Source organism: Mesoplodon mirus (assembly GCF_964341445.2).
Source record: "Mesoplodon mirus genome assembly, chromosome: 14".
NCBI classification, from domain to species: domain Eukaryota; kingdom Metazoa; phylum Chordata; class Mammalia; order Artiodactyla; family Ziphiidae; genus Mesoplodon; species Mesoplodon mirus.
This window is the reverse complement of record NC_138990.1, coordinates 53,710,504-53,729,122: the sequence shown is the minus strand read 5'-3', so window position 1 is coordinate 53,729,122 and position 18,619 is coordinate 53,710,504. Positions and strand designations below refer to the sequence as shown.

The 18,619-nt window shown below is 40.6% G+C and overlaps 1 protein-coding gene across 4 annotated transcripts in view; it reads left to right on the top strand.

Annotated features, from left to right (window-relative positions):
- FEZ2 (fasciculation and elongation protein zeta 2) overlaps window positions 1-18,619 on the top strand; it is a 54,655-nt gene that overhangs the window by 21,481 nt on the left and 14,555 nt on the right. The window lies entirely within an intron of this gene.

The window sequence follows — 18,619 nt, the reverse complement described above, 5'->3', positions numbered from 1 at the left end:
CTACATAAACGTTACCCAGTAACAGCACAAGTAACTGGCCATTTCTCCAAACCTCCAACTTACCATGGATATTATTAACCTTCTCATATATACTGATCTGATAGGCAAATAAGGTTTTTTTTTTTTTTTTTTTTTCTTTTTGCGGTATGCGGGCCTCTCACTGTTGTGGCCTCTCCCGTTGCGGAGCACAGGCTCCGGACGCGCAGGCCCAGCGGCCATGGTTCACGGGCCCAGCCGCTCCGCGGCATATGGGATCCTCCCAGACCGGGGCACGAACCCGCATCCCCTGCATCGGCAGGCGGACTCTCAACCACTGCGCCACCAGGGAGGCCCGGCAAATAAGGTTTTGATCTATTGACTGTTTGTATTCTTTTGTGCGTTGCCTATTATATCACATTTGAGTGGTTTTTCCTATTTATTTATGAGGGTGCACATACTTCTTATGTCCTAGTACTATATTCTACTGTAATCATTTGCTTAAAATCTCTCCTTAGAAAAAAGTGCAGCTTTCCCAAAGGCTCATTCACATTGTTTCCCCAGCACCTGACCTAATTTTTCACTTAATGCATGTTTGTTAAATTGAAACTTCACTATAAAGGAGTTGGAATCCCAGAGGATTTGTGGTATTTGAATTATTATTGTTCTGTCAGAGATTTTTTTTCTTGGCCAGTCTTCTGTTTATATCAAATAGATTCACGGGTCACTGAATTTCAGTGACAGTTCACATGAGTAGAAGAACAAGTTGAAGTACATCAGTTATCTTTAAACTGGTAATTTAAAAAATTAAAGTAATTTGGTAGTGGTTGTCATCTGGAGTTATCTGAAGTTGTAAAGACATTAGTATTTACCTGCCTAACATCATACCTTACTTAGTAAGCTTATAAGGATGAAAATAGACGTACTTCCTCCTTTAGAATCCAATGTTTGTAAATTAATGTGTAAGTCTTCTTATTTGAAGTCTAGGATTGAAAAGATGGGAATGTATAGTATCTTTTCTGTTGTCCATATTACATTGAACTTTCAAGAGAGAGTTCTAGTGTGTTGCTCTCACCACCAGCAAAAATGTATAATTCCTTCAATCTAACCTGAAGTTTATTCTGAAAACTTCTGGGGTATTAGCAGTCAGTGACTCCATTGTAAAAAGAATCATATTATCCTAATTTATTGCTTTTGGGGGTTGGAGAGAGAACTGCTTAAGGATGAGGAGGAGCTAGGGCTTGGATGATAGATGCTCTTTCTTGTATATATTTTTCTTTCACAGATGCACTGCTCCATCTGTCTTTATGACTCACGTAGCTCATATTCTGACTAATAGTCAATCTATTTTGTTTCTCTTTTACATGCAAAAATGCCCCAGTAATATTTTTTCATTTAATCTTGACCAAAGCTGACTTAAGGTAAGAGAAGTTTATTTTTGTTTAGACAGCTACTATTAGATTGTTCTGAAGTTGTTCTAATTTATGCTAGCAATAAGCCTGGAAGGAATTGTTCTGGCATAACTATTTGAATTTGGTGCTTTTTAAAATAATAAGGACCTGGCTTTTTGTTGTTGTTGTGCCTTCTTTTCAACTTGGAATTTTAAATTTCACATTTGCTAAGATGATTTAGCCCAGGGATTGGCAAAGCAAACTACTGCCTGAGGGCCAAATCAACCCTCTGCCTGTTTTATAAATAAAGTTTTATTGGAACACAGCTATGTCATTTCATTTACATGTGGTCTATGACTGCTTTGGTGTTACAAGGACAGAGTTTAATAGTTGTGACAGAGACTGTGTGGGCTGCAAATCTAAAATATCTACTATCTAGCCCTTTATAGAAAAGTTTGCCAACCCCTGATTTAGACTAAAATTTGATAAAATTAAAAATTAGAAGAAAAAACATGTAAACTCCATTTAAGCGAGTTTGTGTAGATAAAGAGATCACTATATTGTGACTAAAATTTATTATAAAATGTAGCCTTGTTTTATCCTAAGAGTGTGTTGAGTTACTCCTTTGCTCAGGGCCCCTCCAGCTGCCTGAGTTGTGCCCGCAGATGGTGACCATCCATCTCCAAGTCACATGCCACAGGCACCCCACCTAGCGACAGCCCTTTGTGCTGTGTGTGTCAGATGCCCAGTACGCTGGGTGAAGAGAGTCAGCAGGTAACCCAGTTGTCCCCAGATTGCGGGCAAATGAAAAAAATAAAAATGTTGGCAGTGCTCCGGGCACACTGTATTTATACACAGTGATAAAAGGTAGTTTAAAGAAGGCAGAGGAGAAGGGAGAAAAGGGCTGTGTCCTCCCCTTTTCTAAGTAGTGGTAGTTGAGAGGATAAAGTCTGCCCTGTATACATACTTGAATGTAAATACTAACACATTTTCAACAATAATTTGTTGGTGATCTTTGATAGTATTTCTCTGCATTTGTTTATTTCAAAGAATATTCCTAAAAATTAGTGTTAGGCATAAAATAGAAAGTCATTGTAGGGTGGAGAGAAATTGAGTCATGTCATGTTTATTTATTTTTTTTTTTTTCCTTTTTCATACCAACTGCTTTTTTTAACATCTTTTTTTTTTACATTTTTATTGGAGTATAATTGCTTTACAATGGTGTGTTAGTTTCTGCTTTATAGCAAAGTGAATCAGTTATACATATACATATGTACCCATATCTCTTCCCTCTTGCATCTCCCTCCCTCCCACCCTCCTTATCCCACCCCTCTAGGTGGTCACAAAGCACCGAGCTGATCTCCCTGATCTCCCTGTGCTATGCGACTGCTTCCCACTAGCTATCTATTTTACATTTGGTAGTGTATATATGTCCATGCGACTCTCTCACTTTGTCACAGCTTACCCTTCCCCCTCCCCATATCCTCAAGTCCATTCTCTAGTAGGTCTGTGTCTTTATTCCTGTCTTACACCTAGGTTCTTCGTGACATTTTTTTTTCTTAAATTCCATATATATGTGTTAGCATATGGTATTTTGTCTTTCTCTTTCTGACTTATTTCACTCTGTATGACAGACTCTAGGTCCATCCACCTCATTACAAATAGCTCAGTTTCGTTTCTTTGTATGGCTGAGTAATATTCCATTGTATATATGTGCCACATCTTCTTTATCCATTCATCCGATGATGGACACTTAGGTTGTTTCCATCTCCTGGCTATTGTAAATAGAGCTGCAATGAACATTTTGGTACATGACTCTTTTTGAATTATGGTTTTCTCAGGGTATATGCCCAGTAGTGGGATTGCTGGGTCATGTGGTAGTTCTATTTGTAGTTTTTTAAGGAACCTCCATACTGTTCTCCATAGTGGCTGTACCAATTCACATTCCCACCAGCAGTGCAAGAGGGTTCCCTTTTCTCCACACCCTCTCCAGCATTTATTGTTTCTAGATTTTTTGATGATGGCCATTCTGACTAGTGTGAGATGATATCTCATTGTAGTTTTGATTTGCATTTCTCTAATGATTAATGATGTTGAGCATTCTTTCATGTGTTTGCTGGCAGTCTGTATATCTTCTTTGGAGAAATGTCTATTCAGGTCTTCTGCCCATTTTTGGATTGGGTTGTTTGTTTTTTTGTTATTGAGCTGCATGAGCTGCTTGTAAATTTTGGAGATTAATCCTTTGTCAGTTGCTTCATTTGCAAATATTTTCTCCCATTCTGAGGGTTGTCTTTTGGTCTTGTTTATGGTTTCCTTTGCTGTGCAAAAGCTTTTAAGTTTCATTAGGTCCCATTTGTTTATTTTTGTTTTTATTTCCATTTCTCTAGGAGGTGGGTCAAAAAGGATCTTCCTGTGATTTATGTCAGATTGTTCTGCCTATGTTTTCCTCTAAGAGTTTGATAGTTTCTGGCCTTACATTTAGGTCTTTAATCCATTTTGAGTTTATTTTTGTGTATGGTGTTAGGGAGTGATCTAGTCTCATACTTTTACATGTACCTGTCCAGTTTTCCCAGCACCACTTATTGAAGAGACTGTCCTTTCTCCACTGTACATTCCTGCCTCCTTTATCAAAGATAAGGTGACCATATGTGTGTGGGTTTATCTCTGGGCTTTCTATCCTGTTCCATTGATTTATATTTCTGTTTTTGTGCCAGTACCATACTGTCTTGATTACTGTAGCTTTGTAGTATAGTCTGAAGTCAGGGAGCCTGATTCCTCCAGCTCTGTTTTTCATCCTCAAGATTGCTTTGGCTATTCGGGGTCTTTTGTGTTTCCATACAAATTGTGAAATTTTTTGTTCTAGTTCTGTGACAAATGCCATTGGTAGTTTGATAGGGATTGCATTGAATCTGTAGCTTGCTTTGGGTAGTAGAGTCATTTTCACAATGTTGATTCTTCCAATGCAAGAACATGGTGTATCTCTCTATCTACTTGTATCATCTTTAATTTCTTTCATCAGTGTCTTATATAATTTTCTGCATACAGGTCTTTTGTCTCCTTAGGTAGGTTTATTCCTAGATATTTTATTCATTTGTTGCAGTGATAAATGGGAGTGTTTTCTTGATTTCACTTTCAGATTTTTCATCATTAGTGTATAGGAATGCCAGAGATTTCTGTGCATTAATTTTGTATCCTGCTACTTTACCAAATTCATTGATTAGCTCTAGTAGTTTTCTGGTAGCATCTTTAGGATTCTCTATGTATATTATCATGTCATCTGCAAATAGTGACAGCTTTACTTCTTTTACGATTTGGATTCCTTTTATTTCCTTTTCTTCTCTGATTGCTGTGACTAAAACTTCCAAAACTATGTTGAATAAGAGTGGTGAGAGTGGGCAACCTTGTCTTGTTCCTGATCTTAGTGGAAATGGTTTCAGTTTTTCACCATTGAGGACGATGTTGGCTGTGGGTTAGTCATATATGAGTTTATTATGTTGAGGAAAGTTCCCTCTGTGCCTACTTTCTGAAGGGTTTTTATCATAAATGGGTGTTGAATTTTGTCGAAAGCTTTCTCTGCATCTATTGAGATGACCGTATGGTTTTTCTCCTTCAGTTTGTTAATATGGTGTATCACATTGATTGATTTGCGTATATGAAGAATCCTTGCATTCCTGGAATAAACCCCACTTGATCATGGTGTATGATCCTTTTAATGTGCTGTTGGATTCTGTTTGCTAGTATTTTGTTGAGGATTTTTGCATCTATGTTCATCAGTGACATGGGCCTATAGTTTTCTTTCTTTGTGACATCCTTGTCTGATTTTGGTATCAGGGTGATGGTGGCCTTGTAGAATGAGTTTGGGAGTGTTCCTCCCTCTGCTATATTTTGGGAGAGTTTGAGAAGGATAGATGTTAACTCTTCTCTAAATGTTTGATAGAATTCGCCTGTGAAGCCATCTGGTCCTGGGCTTTTGTTTGTTGGAAGATTTTTAATCACAGTTTCAATTTCAGTGCTTGTGATTGGTCTATTCATATTTTCTATTTCTTCCTGATTCAGTCTTGGCAGGTTGTGCATTTCTAAGAATTTGTCCATTTCTTCCAGATTGTCCATTTTATTGGCATAGAGTTGCTTGTAGTAATCTCTCATGATCTTTTATATTTCTGCAGTGTCAGTTGTTACTTCTCCTTTTTCATTTCTAATTCTATTGATTTGAGTCTTCTGCCTTCTTTTCTTGATGACTCTGGCTAATGGTTTATCAATTTTGTTTATCTTCTCAAAGAACCAGCTTTTAGTTTTATTGATCTTTGCTATCATTTCCTTCATTTCTTTTTCATTTATTTCTGATCTGATCTTTATGATTTCTTTCCTTCTTCAAACTTTGGGGTTTTTTTGTTCTTCTTTCTCTAATTGCTTTAGGTGCAAGGTTAGGTTGTTTATTCGAGATGTTTCCTGTTTCTTAAGGTAGCATTGTATTGCTATAAACTTCCCTCTTAGAACTGCTTTTGCTGCATCCCATAGGTTTTGGTTTGTTGTGGCTCCATTGTCATTTGTGTGTAGGTAGTTTTTGATTTCCTCCTTGATTTCTTCAGTGATCACTTCATTATTAAGTAGTGTATTGTTTAGCCTCCATGTGTTTCTATTTTTTACAGATTTTTTCCTGTAATTGATATGTAGTCTCATAGCGTTGTGGTCGGAAAAGATACTTCATACAATTTCAATTTTCTTAAATTTACCAAGGCTTGATTTGTGACCCAAGATATGCTCTATCCTGGAGAATGTTCCATGAGCACTTGAGAAAAATGTGTATTCTGTTGTTTTTGGATGGAATGTCCTATAAATATCAATTAAGTCCATCTTGTTTAATGTATCATTTAAAGCTTGTGTTTCCTTATTTATTTTCATTTTGGATGATCTGTCCATTGGTGAAAGTGGGGTGTTAAAGTCCCGTACTATGAGTGTGTTACTGTCGATTTCCCCTTTTATGGCTGTTAGTATTTGCCTTATGTATTGAGGTGCTCCTGTGTTGGGTGCATAAATATTTAGAATTGTTATATCTGCTTCTTGGATCGATCCCTTGATCATTATATAGTGTCCTTCTTTGTCTCTTCTAATAGTCTTTATTTTAAAGTCTAGTTTGTCTGATATGAGAATTGCTACTCCAGCTTTCTTTAGATTTCCATTTGCATGGAATATCTTTTTCCATCCCCTCACTTTCAGTCTGTATGTGTCTCTAGGTCTGAAGTGGATCTCTTGTGGACAGCATATATATGGGTCTTGTTTTTGTATCCATTCAGCCAGTCTATGTCTTTTGGTGGGAGCATTTAATCCATTTACATTTAAGGTAATTATTGATATGTATGTTCCTATTCCCATTTTCTTAATTGTTTTGGGTTTGTTATTGTAGGTCTTTTCCTTGTCCTGTTTCTTGCCTAGAGAAGATCCTTTAGCATTTGTTGTAAAGCTGGTTTGGTGATGCTGAACTCTCTCAGCTTTTGCTTGTCTGTAAAGGTTTTAATTTCTCCATCAAATCTGAATGAGATCCTTGCTGGGTAGAGCAATCTTGGTTGTAGGTTCTTCTCCTTCATCACTTTAAATATGTTCTGCCAGTCCCTTCTGGCTTGCAGAGTTTCTGCTGAAAGGTCAGCTGTTAACCTTATGGGGATTCCCTTGTGTGTTATTTGTTGTTTTTCCCTTGCTGCTTTTAATATGCTTTCTTTGTATTTAATTTTTGACAGTTTGATTAATATGTGTCTTGGTGTGTTTCTCCTTGGATTTATCCTGTATGGGACTCTCTGTGCTTCCTGGAGTTGATTAACTATTTCCTTTCCCATATTAGGGAAGTTTTCAACTATAATCTCTTCAAATATTTTTACAATCCCTCTCTTTTTCTCTTCTTCTTCTGGAACCCCTATATTTCGAATGTTGGTGCATTTAATGTTGTCCCAGAGGTCTCTGAGACTGTCCTCAGTTCTTTTCATTCTTTTTTCTTTATTCTGCTCTGCCATAGTTATTTACACTATTTTATCTTCCAAGTCACTTATCCATTCTTCTGCCTCAGTTATTCTGCTATTGATCCCTTCTAGAGTATTTTTAATTTTATTTATTGTGTTGTTCATTGTTGCCTGTTTCATCTTTAGTTCTTCTAGGTCCTTGTTAAATGTTTCTTGCATTTTCTCTATTCTATTTCCAAGATTTTGGATCATCTTTACTGTCATTATTCTGAATTCTTTTTCAGGTAGACTGCCTATTACCTCTTCATTTGTTAGGTCTGGTGGGTTTTTATCTTGCTCCTTCATCTGCTGTGTGTTTTTCTGTCTTCTCATTTTGCTTATCTTACTGTGTTTGCGGTCTCTTTTTTGCAGGCTGCAGGTTCGTAGTTCCCATTGTTTTTGGTGTCTGTCCCCAGTGGCTAAGGTTGGTTCAGTAGGTTGTGTAGGCTTTCTGGTGGAGGGGACTAGTGCCTGTGTTCTGGTGGATGAGGCTGGATCTTGTCTTTCTGGTAGGCAGGTCCACATCTGGTGGTGTGTTTTGGGGTGTCTGGACTTATTTTGATTTTAGGCAGCATCTCTGTTAGTGGGTGGGGTTGTGTTCCTGTCTTGCTAGTTGTTAGGCATAGGGTGTCCAGCACTGTAGCTTACGGGTCGTTGAGTGAAGCTGGGTGTTGGTGTTGAGATGGAGATCTCTGGGAGATTTTTGTCATTTGATATTACGTGGAGCTGGGAGGTCTCTTGTGGACCAATGTCCCGAACTTGGCTCTCCCACCTCAGAGGCACAGCACTGACTCCTGGCTGCAGCACCAAGAGCCTTTCATCCACATGGCTCAGAATAAAAGGGAGAAAAAGTAGAAAGAAATAAAGAGGATAAAATAAAATAAAGTAAGGTAAAATAAAATAAAGTTATTAAAATAAAAAGATTATTAAGAAAAGAAGTTTTTTAAAAGTGAAAAACAAAATCGGACGGATAGAACCCTAGGACAAATGGTGAAAGCAAAGCTATACAGACAAAATCTCACACAGAAGCATACACATACACACTCACAAAAAGAGGAAAAGGGGAAAAAATAATAAATGTTCTCTCAAAGTCCACCTCCTCAATTTGGGATGATTCATTGTCTATTCAGGTATTCCACAGATGCACGGGTACATCAAGTTGATTGTGGAGATTTAATCTGCTGCTCCTGAAGCTGCTGGGAGAGATTTCCCTTTCTCTTCTTTGTTCGCACAGCTCCCAGGGTTCAGCTTTGGATTTGGCCCCACCTCTGCATGTAGGTTGCCGGAGGGCGTCTGTTCTTCGCTCAGACAGGATGGGGTTAAAGGAGCCGCTGATTCGGGGGCTCTTGCTCACTCAGGCCGGGGGGAGGGAGGGGTAAGGAGTGCGGGGCGAGCCTGCGGCGGCAGAGGCCAGCGTGACATTGTACCAGCCTGAGGCACGCCATGCGTTCTCCTGGGGAAGTTGTCCCTGGATCCCCGGACCCTGGCAGTGGCGGGCTGCACGGGCTCCCAGGAAGGGAGGTGTGGAGAGTGACCTGTGCTCGCACACCGGCTTCTTGGTGGTGGCAGCCACAGCCTTAGCGTCTCATGCCTGTCTCTGGGTTCTGCGCTGTTAGTCACGGCTCGCACCTGTCTCTGGAGCTCCTTTAAGCAGCGCTCTTAATCCCCTCTGCTCACGCACCAGGAAACAAAGAGGGAAGAAAAAGTCTCTTGCCTCTTCAGCAGGTCCAGACTTTTTCCCGGACTCCCTCCCCGCTAGCCATGGTGCAGTAACCCCTTCAGGCTGTGTTCACGCCGCCAACCCCAGTCCTCTCCCTGCCATCCGACCGAAGCCCGAGCCTCAGCTCCCCGCCCCCGCCCGCCCTGGCGGGTGAGCAGACAAGCCTTTCGGGCTGGTGAGTGCCGGTCGGCACCGATCCTCTGTGCGGGAATCTCTCTGCTTTGCCCTCCGCACCCCTGTTGCTGCGCTCTCCTCCGCGGCTCCGAAGCTTCTTCCCCCCCTCCGCCACCCACAGTCTCCGCCCGCGAAGGGGCTTCTAGTGTGTGGAAACCTTTCCTCCTTCATGGCTCCCTCCCACTGGTGCAGGTCCCGTCCCTATCCTTTTGTCTCTGTTTATTTTTTCTTTTGCCCTACCCAGGTACGTGGGGAGTTTCTTGCCTTTTGGGAGGTCTGAGGTCTTCTGCCAGCATTCAGTAGGTGTTCTGTAGGAGTTGTTCCACGTGTAGATGTATTTCTGATGTAACTGTGGGGAGGAAGGTGATCTCCGCGTCTTACTCTTCCGCCATCTTCCCCCTCCCCTCTGTTTATTGTTTTAATAATTCATACGTATGAATTACGAATTATTTTAGATGTGGAACAAATTTGTTTTTTGAAAGGTAGTATTGCCTAGGGAAATATGTTATCACCAGTTTTTGATATCTTACCATTATCCACTATTCATTTTCTGCAATGGTTTTTTGGTGTTAGACTGGTAATAGTGAGCTTTTATGATTCAGCAGTTACTGTAATAAAAATCAGGAGTCTATCTTTTTTTTAAACTTATCATTTATTTATAAATTTTATTTATTTATTTATTTTTGGCTGCGATGGGTCTCTGTTGCTGCACGTGGGCTTTCTGTAGTTGAGGCAAGCAGGGGCTACTCTTCGTAGCAGTGCGCGGTCTTCTCACCGTGGTGGCTTCTCTTGTTGCGGAGCACTGGCTCTAGGCACACGGGCTTCAGTAGTTGTGGCACGTGGGCTCAGTAGTTGTGGCTCATGGGCTCTAGAGCACAGGCTCAGTAGTTGTGGCACACGGGCTTAGTTGCTCTGCGGCATGTGGGATCTTCCCGGACCAGGGCTCGAACCCGTGTCCCCTGCATTGGCAGGCGGATTTTTTTTTTTTTTTTTTTGCGGTATGCGGGCCTCTCACTGTTGTGGCCTCTCCCGTTGTGGAGCACAGGCTCCGGACGCGCAGGCTCAGCGGCCATGGCTCACGGGCCCAGACGCTCCGCGGCACGTGGGATCCTCCCGGACCGGGGCACAAACCCATGTCCCCTGCATGGGCAGACGGACTCTCAACCACTGCGCCACCAGGGAAGCCCCAGTAGGCGGATTCTTAACCACTGTGCCACCAAGGAATCCCTGGAGTCTATTCTTGACTCCTTTATGTCTTGGAGAGGTTTGTTAATTATTTGTTAGTATAATACAAATTCACGTAAAAGCCATAATATGCCAGGAAATTGTGACCTTATTATATATTTAGAATATCTGTAAGTATCAGAAAAGAGTTTATAAAACTGCCACGGTTAATTATTTTACTCTAGTTTTAGTAGCTTTTAAAATGTTTGCCAATACTTAATTACCATATTAAGATTAAATTACATAAAAAATTTAAAAGATCTTCAGATACAAAAAATTAAATTGATGCTAGTTCATTTAACTCCTAACTTTGAAAATCTTCATTCACATCTTTCTGCTTTGAGATTGAACTTATGAATTAGTAGTTCAATATTTAAGACATGTTCCAATATTTATCTGCTTTGGTGTAACTCATATTTTCTAACTTACTTGGATCTTTTTCAAAAAAGTATTTTTTTGGTAGAACTTACATTTATAACTGATTTATCATTCACATTAAAATTATTTGATTTGAAGAAGTGTCAAAACATGCAAGATCAATTTTTACATCTTAGGTAATAGCTTACTAATTATTTGAATGTTTTTACTTTTTTTTTTTTTACATTTAACTATTGCTTTCAATTCTATGCTGTTCTCATGTTTTGTATTTTGATTATTTTAAGAGTTTTAACTAAAACATTAACTACTATTCCATAAACTAATATTTGAAATCATGTCACTCAAACTACTAAAAATGATGTGATGTATAAAGAACAATAATTATGTTTGAATTTTACTTTCTTTTGAACCTCGAGTATAAAGAATATTAATGGAGTGAGAGCATAGATTAGAGTCAGAAATAGATGAAAAAGCATTTCCTAATTGCTTTTCCCAACCTTTTTTTCTGATATTGAGCTTTGATTTTGAGATTTTTAAAAGCTTTCCTGGCTAGAGATCTGTGCCACTGGGATCAGGTGAGGCCTCAGCTTAAGAGAAAAGCTACGAAAAGTTTGATAGCAGGAATAGTCTGAATTTCCTGACCTCTGGGTTAGTTTGGCTTTTCCCTGTCTTGGACCCTGCTTTCTGTGAAATTAGTTGAGCTTGTGAATGTACTGCGCAGAGAATGAGTTGGTATGGTTAAGACTCTGGAAAAGAATGAACAAACCACAACTCTGTATCTGATTCCGTGTTGCTTTTCAGTTTAGGTGGTATTTTCTAGCTCTTTTTATTATTCAGAAAGACCTTGAATTACCTAAAAGTGTTACTTGTTTTCTGTTCAAACTTTCTGGCTGATTCAGTCTCAGACAGTAGTATCTTTTCCTTGTGTTGTCTTCAGTCCTTTTAACCTAGAGACTATAATCAGGGTGGTTATTTCTCAGTTGCCATTTTATTTATATGAGGAGAACTTGAAATACTGTTGTTTACTGTTTGGGAGAAAAGCAGAAAGGTATGGTTATTTCTGTTTGGGAGTTATGTCCCAAATGTTGGTCTAGCCTTTTGAAGGGAATACATTGCCCAGACATTTTCTGAACATTTATATTTGTTGAACACCCTGCTAAGTGCTTCCTGTGGATTATTTCATTTAATCCTCACAACAACCTTATAAAGCAGGTATTATTGTTGCTGCCATTTCATAAATGGGTAAACAAAAGCTCAACAGGCCTTAGCTCACAGAACCAGTGTACACTGGAGCGAGGATGTACAGAGTTGTACAGACGTGGGTGCAGGGAACCCATGGCTCTGGGAGTTCTGTGCAGGCGTATTGTGGATGGGCATGGAGGTCTTGGCTCATTTCTTTGTCTTTCAGATTTTTTTTTTTTTTTTTTTTTTTTGGCGGTACGCGGTCCTCTCACTGTTGTGGCCTCTCCCATTGCGGAGCACAGGCTCCGGACGCACAGGCTCAGTGGCCATGGCTCACGGGCCCAGCCGCTCCACGGCATGTGGGATCTTCCTGGACCGGGGCACGAACCCATGTCCTCTGCATCGGCAGGCGGACTCCCAACCACTGCGCCACCAGGGAAGCTCCGTCTTTCAGATTTTTATAGATTTTTTTTTCTACTATATCTTCTGTATCTTGTTTACACTTGGTTGTTCCTGGTTTTGTCTGAGGAAAGTTTCCAGAGAATGACTGATTTTGAGACTTTAATACATACTCACGCCAGGGAAGCAAATGGTCGTGAGGCAGTCGTGAGTATTCTCAGTATGAACCATGTGACTGAGGCCCTGAACTCAGTAAACCCCTTCCCCTGTCCTTGCCACGTTACTTTGGCACTTTGTCAGCGGTGAGGGGAACAATAAAGTGCATACTGTAATGCTTAATCATTTTCCTGCTTATAAAAGGGCTCCCATCGAAAACTGCATTCTGAGAAGGGCAGTTTACAGAGCTATTAACCCCTTCATGAAGATGCGGTGGATAGATTACAAAGTAACTTTAGACTCACAGAATCTTCACAAGCGCTTCACTTTGAATTTGAACATTTGGATCCTTTACTTCAAATCTAGAAGTGGTGGATTACCTGGAGGCATGATTGGGCTTTCTGACATACTTAATACTGCTGTTATTTTAATTAAACTGTAACAACCCTTTATTGAATGTCCTTTGTTTCATCCAGCATTCATAACCTTGAGACTTAACTTCTGTCAGTGCTTTGACATGGCTCTGGCACTGTCACCTTCAGAAATGTTCAACAAAGAAATGCCTCTCTTCTTCCCCCCATCCCACCCCCCCCCACTTACAAAATTTAAGCATAGAGAAAGTCTTCCCTCTCGCCCAGTTAAGTACCATAAGCACCTAATAACACTGTATCTGCCCTCAAGCATGTAAATGCAGTGTTCCTAAATGAGGTGATGTTTACTAAAAGTAACTTTAGTCTGCCTCTGAGATTTTATCTTTTTTAAATTCATTTTGCCTTCCAAGAGAGTGTATTTTTGGAACTTATAGGGCAGTTGTAAAGCAGACTCTTGTGTGTTTTGTGGAGCTCTTTTCCTGTTCCTTCCTTGTCTCGCTGGTAGTCTTTTCATTCTGTGATCCTTCTAGTTCACTGACCTTCTTCTACTTGCTACGCTTTTATTATCCCAGGGGTTTTATATTTCTTAGTCACTACACTGTTTTACAAACCATGTCAACAGGATGATTTTATCTTTATTAATCTCATGTTGACTTCTCAGACTAGGTTCTTCAGTGGGCTTTTCCAGAACTCTGCTGTTCACACCTTTGAAAAAACTTTATATCTCATCGTGTCATCCTTCTTCTGTTCACCCTCAGATTATTTTTGCCTTTTAACTCTTTTAAAAAAGTTTCTCTCCTGCAAGAAGTCAAGAGGCCTCCCGATATGGTTATCACAGGCTCTAAGACTGGTCTTAGGTGTGTTACAACTTCAGCTTAGCAGACGTTTATAAATGCCTGCTGTGGCACAGGCACTGTGCAGGTCACTGGGATGGAGAGACTAAGACCTAGTCTCTTCTCTTCAAAGTGTACTCATGTCACAGAAGAAAAAGGAAGCCACGGGAGTAGACAACTCAATGTATCATCGCGCTGGGCAATTCTGTCATTCTAGAGCACTAATATCATAGCTTATGTGACCTTTTAGCCTTGTAATGTTCTGTGTGCATGCGTGTGTGTGCGTGCACATGTATGGTTTGGATTTGCCTTCCTAAAAAATCATGAATCTTCTAGGTGGAGTTAACTTGTAGATTCACAGAAGTTACAAATGAGAAGACCTTTAAAAATGACGTCATTTAATCATGCATTTCACAGATGAGGAAATGGGCCTCTGCAGGTTTAGGGACTGCTGTCATGTCACACAGTTAGTGGCAAAGCTGGGAGAGAGCCCAGATTTCTGATTTCTAGTCCAACATTTTTCTATCCAAGAAGACTTGAAAAATTTTCTGATTCCAAATACTTTTGACTAAGGTGTGATTCCTGGTTTCATTAAAAAAAAAAAACCTGGAAGTATGTCACTGTTAGGGGAAGTGATTGCTGAAGAATTTTGCAGTTGAAGCCAGTGACGATCAATCAAGTGCCTCCTGCGTGCTGAGGATGGGCTTGTGCTTTGTGGGCATACAAAAAGGGTATCTGACATCATTTCTCTCCTTAAAGATTTTGCGATGGGGTTGAGCTTATGAAAAATTAACCTAACCAAAACTTTCTTTTCTCTTTCTGTTCTGTTTTTTAGATCTTGTGCCTCATCCCCACGTTAAAAAAAAAAAACCTCTTTCTTTTTTCCAGTCTTATTGAGAAATAAATGCCATACATTGCTGTGTAAGTTTAAGGTATACAGCATGAAGGTTTGATTTATAAATATGGTGAAATGATTACCACAGTAGGATCAGCTAACATCCGTCTTCTCATACAGATACAATTAAAAGAAAGAAGAAAGGAGAAAAAAGGTTTTCCTTGTGATGAGAACTCCTAGGATTTACTCTTATACATCATATGTCAGTGTTAAGTAAAGTCATCATGTTGTACATTACATCAGTGGTGCTTATTTATCTCATAACTGAAGTTTATACTGGTTGACCACCTTCCTCCAGTTCCCTCTCCCCACACCCTCCACCTGTGGTAACCACAAATGTGATCTCTTTTTCTATGAGTTTAGGTTTTTATTTTATTTTTTTAAGATTCCACATATAAGTGAGATCATACACTATTTGTCTTTCTCTGACTCACTTAGCATAATGCCTTCAAGGTCCATCTATGTGGCAAATTAAACTTTTATCTTTTCACTTAGTACTATTAGACAGGCATATATTGATATCTAATTATGTGCCGGGCATGGGTGTTAAGGATGCAGAGTAAATCCCAGCCTCCAGGGACATGCAGCCTGTGGGCTGGGGATCTGATGACAGACCATCCAGTGCACGTGCAGTGATTCTCAGCCAGGACAGTGCTGTCCCCCGGGAGACATTAGGGAATGTCCGGAAACGTTTATCACTGTCACTACTGGGCGGGGGGGCGGGGGGGGTGTCACTAGCATCCAGCTGAGTAGAGGCCAGAGAGGCCATTCAGCATCCTACAATTCACAGGACTACTCCCACGTCAAAGAATTACATATCTGTAATTCAGAGTCAGTAGTGTCAAGGTTGAGAAACCTAGGGATAGGGTAATTATTGCTATATTCAAAACAGCTACCACGTTTTTAGTGCTTTCTGTGCCTGGTACTGTCCTGTGGTAGCGGTGTGTGTACATTACTGTCACCCCTCGTTTGGTTGAGGGGTCTGAATTGAATCCTGAGGACAAGCAGAGGAAGGAGGGGCCAGGCATACTGAGCAGAGGGGGTGGTGTGGGCCACCACCTGGAGGGGACAGGGCACTTGGGGAATCGCAGGTTGTTCATTATGGCTAGAAGTTGAGGGAGGAAGTAAGTCAAGAAGAAGAGGGTGTGGAGTAACAAAGTAGAAGCCAGAAAATGGAGGGCTTTGTACTGTATGCCTCGCTATGGCATTTGATCCTTATTTAAAGGCTGTAGGAAACCAAGGAGAGGTTTTGAGTGGCTTGTTACATGTTCAGATTTGTCTCTTGGAAGGGTAACTTCAGAGTTTCAAGGAAAAAGTAATTGGAAGGAGACAACTAGAGATACGAATTGATTTGGAGGCTCTTGCTGTCATCAGGAAAGAATTGAGCCAAGGAAGTGACAGCAATGGGAAAATAGTTGAATTTTCAGAGATGTTAAGGCAGTTGAATCTATTGGTTGGGGCTCTGGAGAAGGGAGGGGCCAGGGTTGGGTCCTTGATTTCTGCCTTGGGGCGGCATAGATAGAACATGTGTACCCCTTCCCCAAAGTGAGATATGCAAATCTCTTCAACAGCAACTGCATCTAGCACAGTGTCTTTGGGGGATGTCTGTCCTTCCCATCAGCTCTGGATGATGTAGCTCCTTATGGGACAAAGAGCAAGCCTCCCATCCCAACACATTCAGCACATGAAGACGGAGAGAGAACAGGGCCGCTGTAATAAAACCTTCTTATTGGAAGGAGGGGAGAATGGAAATACTCAGTAGCTACTGTTTCACATCCTGCTGCAGAAGAATAACAGGACCCCTGCTCACTGGCCGCAGGGTGAACTCCTTGGTTGGCCAGTTTGGCTGCTTTGGGTTTTGTTCTGAGAGGTTCTCTTGTCCATTGTCCTTTGTAGCTTATCTGGGAGTGTGTATAATTCATGGTTCAGCTCAGATGTCACCTCCTAGGAGAACTTTTCTCTGACCTCCCAGTATAAAGTAGGCATCCAGTTTTTAATTGTTGTAGCTATTGGCAGGGCGTGCATTATCTGCAGTTATCTAGTTCCTTTACTTGTTTTATTTTTTCTGCTCCTCTTAGGCTGGAATGTCAGGTCATGAGGATGGGAGGGGCCTTGGCTGATGTGTTCACTTTGAATCCTTAATACCTGGAATAATATGTGGCTCAGTATATTTTTTGAAAGAATGAATAAATGAAGGAGAGAGGTATAGAATGCTGAAGGAGCAACAGGCTTTTAATAAAAAAAATTGCTGGGGGAGAGGAAGATGAATTCAGTCTTGGATATGATGCGTTTTTGGAATGTTGAAGTACAAGTGTCCAACAGACCACTAAACGTACAAGTCCGAAGCTCAGGAGGGAAATTAAAATAAAGGTAGCTAGTGTTTCTTGAGCCCTTCCTTTGTGCCAGGCTCTGTTCCAAGCACTTTATTGCTCTTAGTAAAGTGGAACTGTAGATCTACAGAGGCAGAAGTCGAAGTGGGAAAAGTCAGAGTGTGTATGAGAAAAAAAAAAAAGGGACACAATCCCTGGGAAACACCAGTATATAAGAGCTGAACAAAGAAAGAGGCACTCCTCAGAAGAAGCAGCCCAGAGGCAGGGGGGACTCTGGGAGAGTGTGGTGTCTAGGAACCCAGGCAGGCAGGGAGGAGAGCTTACTGGATGTCTGCGAGGGATCTGAAAGGTGTTCGCAGACCTTGGCGTCAAAGAAATGACGCTGGGCAGAGCTGTTTCTGGAAACCCTGGCGAAAGAGAGGTTGAGGGTTTCAGAATTTAAAGTTGGCAATGTGGGAAGGAGCTAGCAGAGAGGAAGAGTTTGAACGTGGAGTAAAGGGAGAAAATTGTTCGTGATTTCTGGGGAGGTGGGAGTTGATGGCAGCTGGAGCATTGGGGGTGGAACGTTCTCAGCGGTACCTCATAGTTGGTTTCTTTGTGCTTCCCCTGAATGTTCTGATTTTTCTTGTTCTGTCATTTTCCCAGTTGAACCTTGTTGGCTGCCGTGTTGCTTGCCTGGTCAGGATACAGCGGGGCCTGACTGGCCACAGCTACTGACTCAGCTGTCATCAGCCGCAAGGGCAAAGGTTCTACTGGGAGTTCTTTTACTTAACTTCTTTTCGTTTTGTATGTTCCTAAGTTACTGTGGCTTCACATGATTGCATTTTCATTTATTTCCACTAAGCCTGGTTGCATGAAAGCCATCTTTCACAAATACTCAGGCTATTGGCAGTTGAAATGGCTCAGTAATGTCCACAACTGGACATTTAATAAAGAAATTTAAATTACAGCTTAAGAATTTAAAAATTTGCATAAACTACTCCCACCCTCACCTGCAAGAGATGGGAATTAGATTGCCAATTGGGAAAGGTAAAGATGGTGTTTTTAGAATACACTGTTCAAATATGAAGTATACCTTAGTTTTCTGATACATGGATTCTAAAATGCTTCATCTTGCTTGAGATTTTCTGAATTTGTATCTGGCTTTAACATGCCTGTAGATAATGGAGTGAAGTAATATAGAAAATTCAGTATTTTTCTCTTTGTTGCTTTTGAAAGGAACTACGTTTGATAGACATAATTTTTTTTTAAAAAAGAGCTGACTTGTTTATTTGAAAAGAGTTTCCTGTAAGTTTTATTGCAGATGCTGGAGGCTAAGAGGTCCTTTCTTTTGATAATCTCTTTAAAAAAATGTGAACAAGTTACATGATAGCATGTGAAAAATCTACAGACATGGTTATCTGTAGGTTTTCTTTTAAAACTAGCCTACTTCATCAAAAGAAGAGTCACGCTCCTAGCAAAGTACAGCATGTTTAGTGGAGTTGTCTTGACCTGGACCACACTTTGAGAATCACTGGGCTACACTATGCCTTTCTTGAGGGCAGAAACCATTGCCTTAGTTTCCTTTTTTCTGTTCATTAGGACCTGGTAAAATACTCTT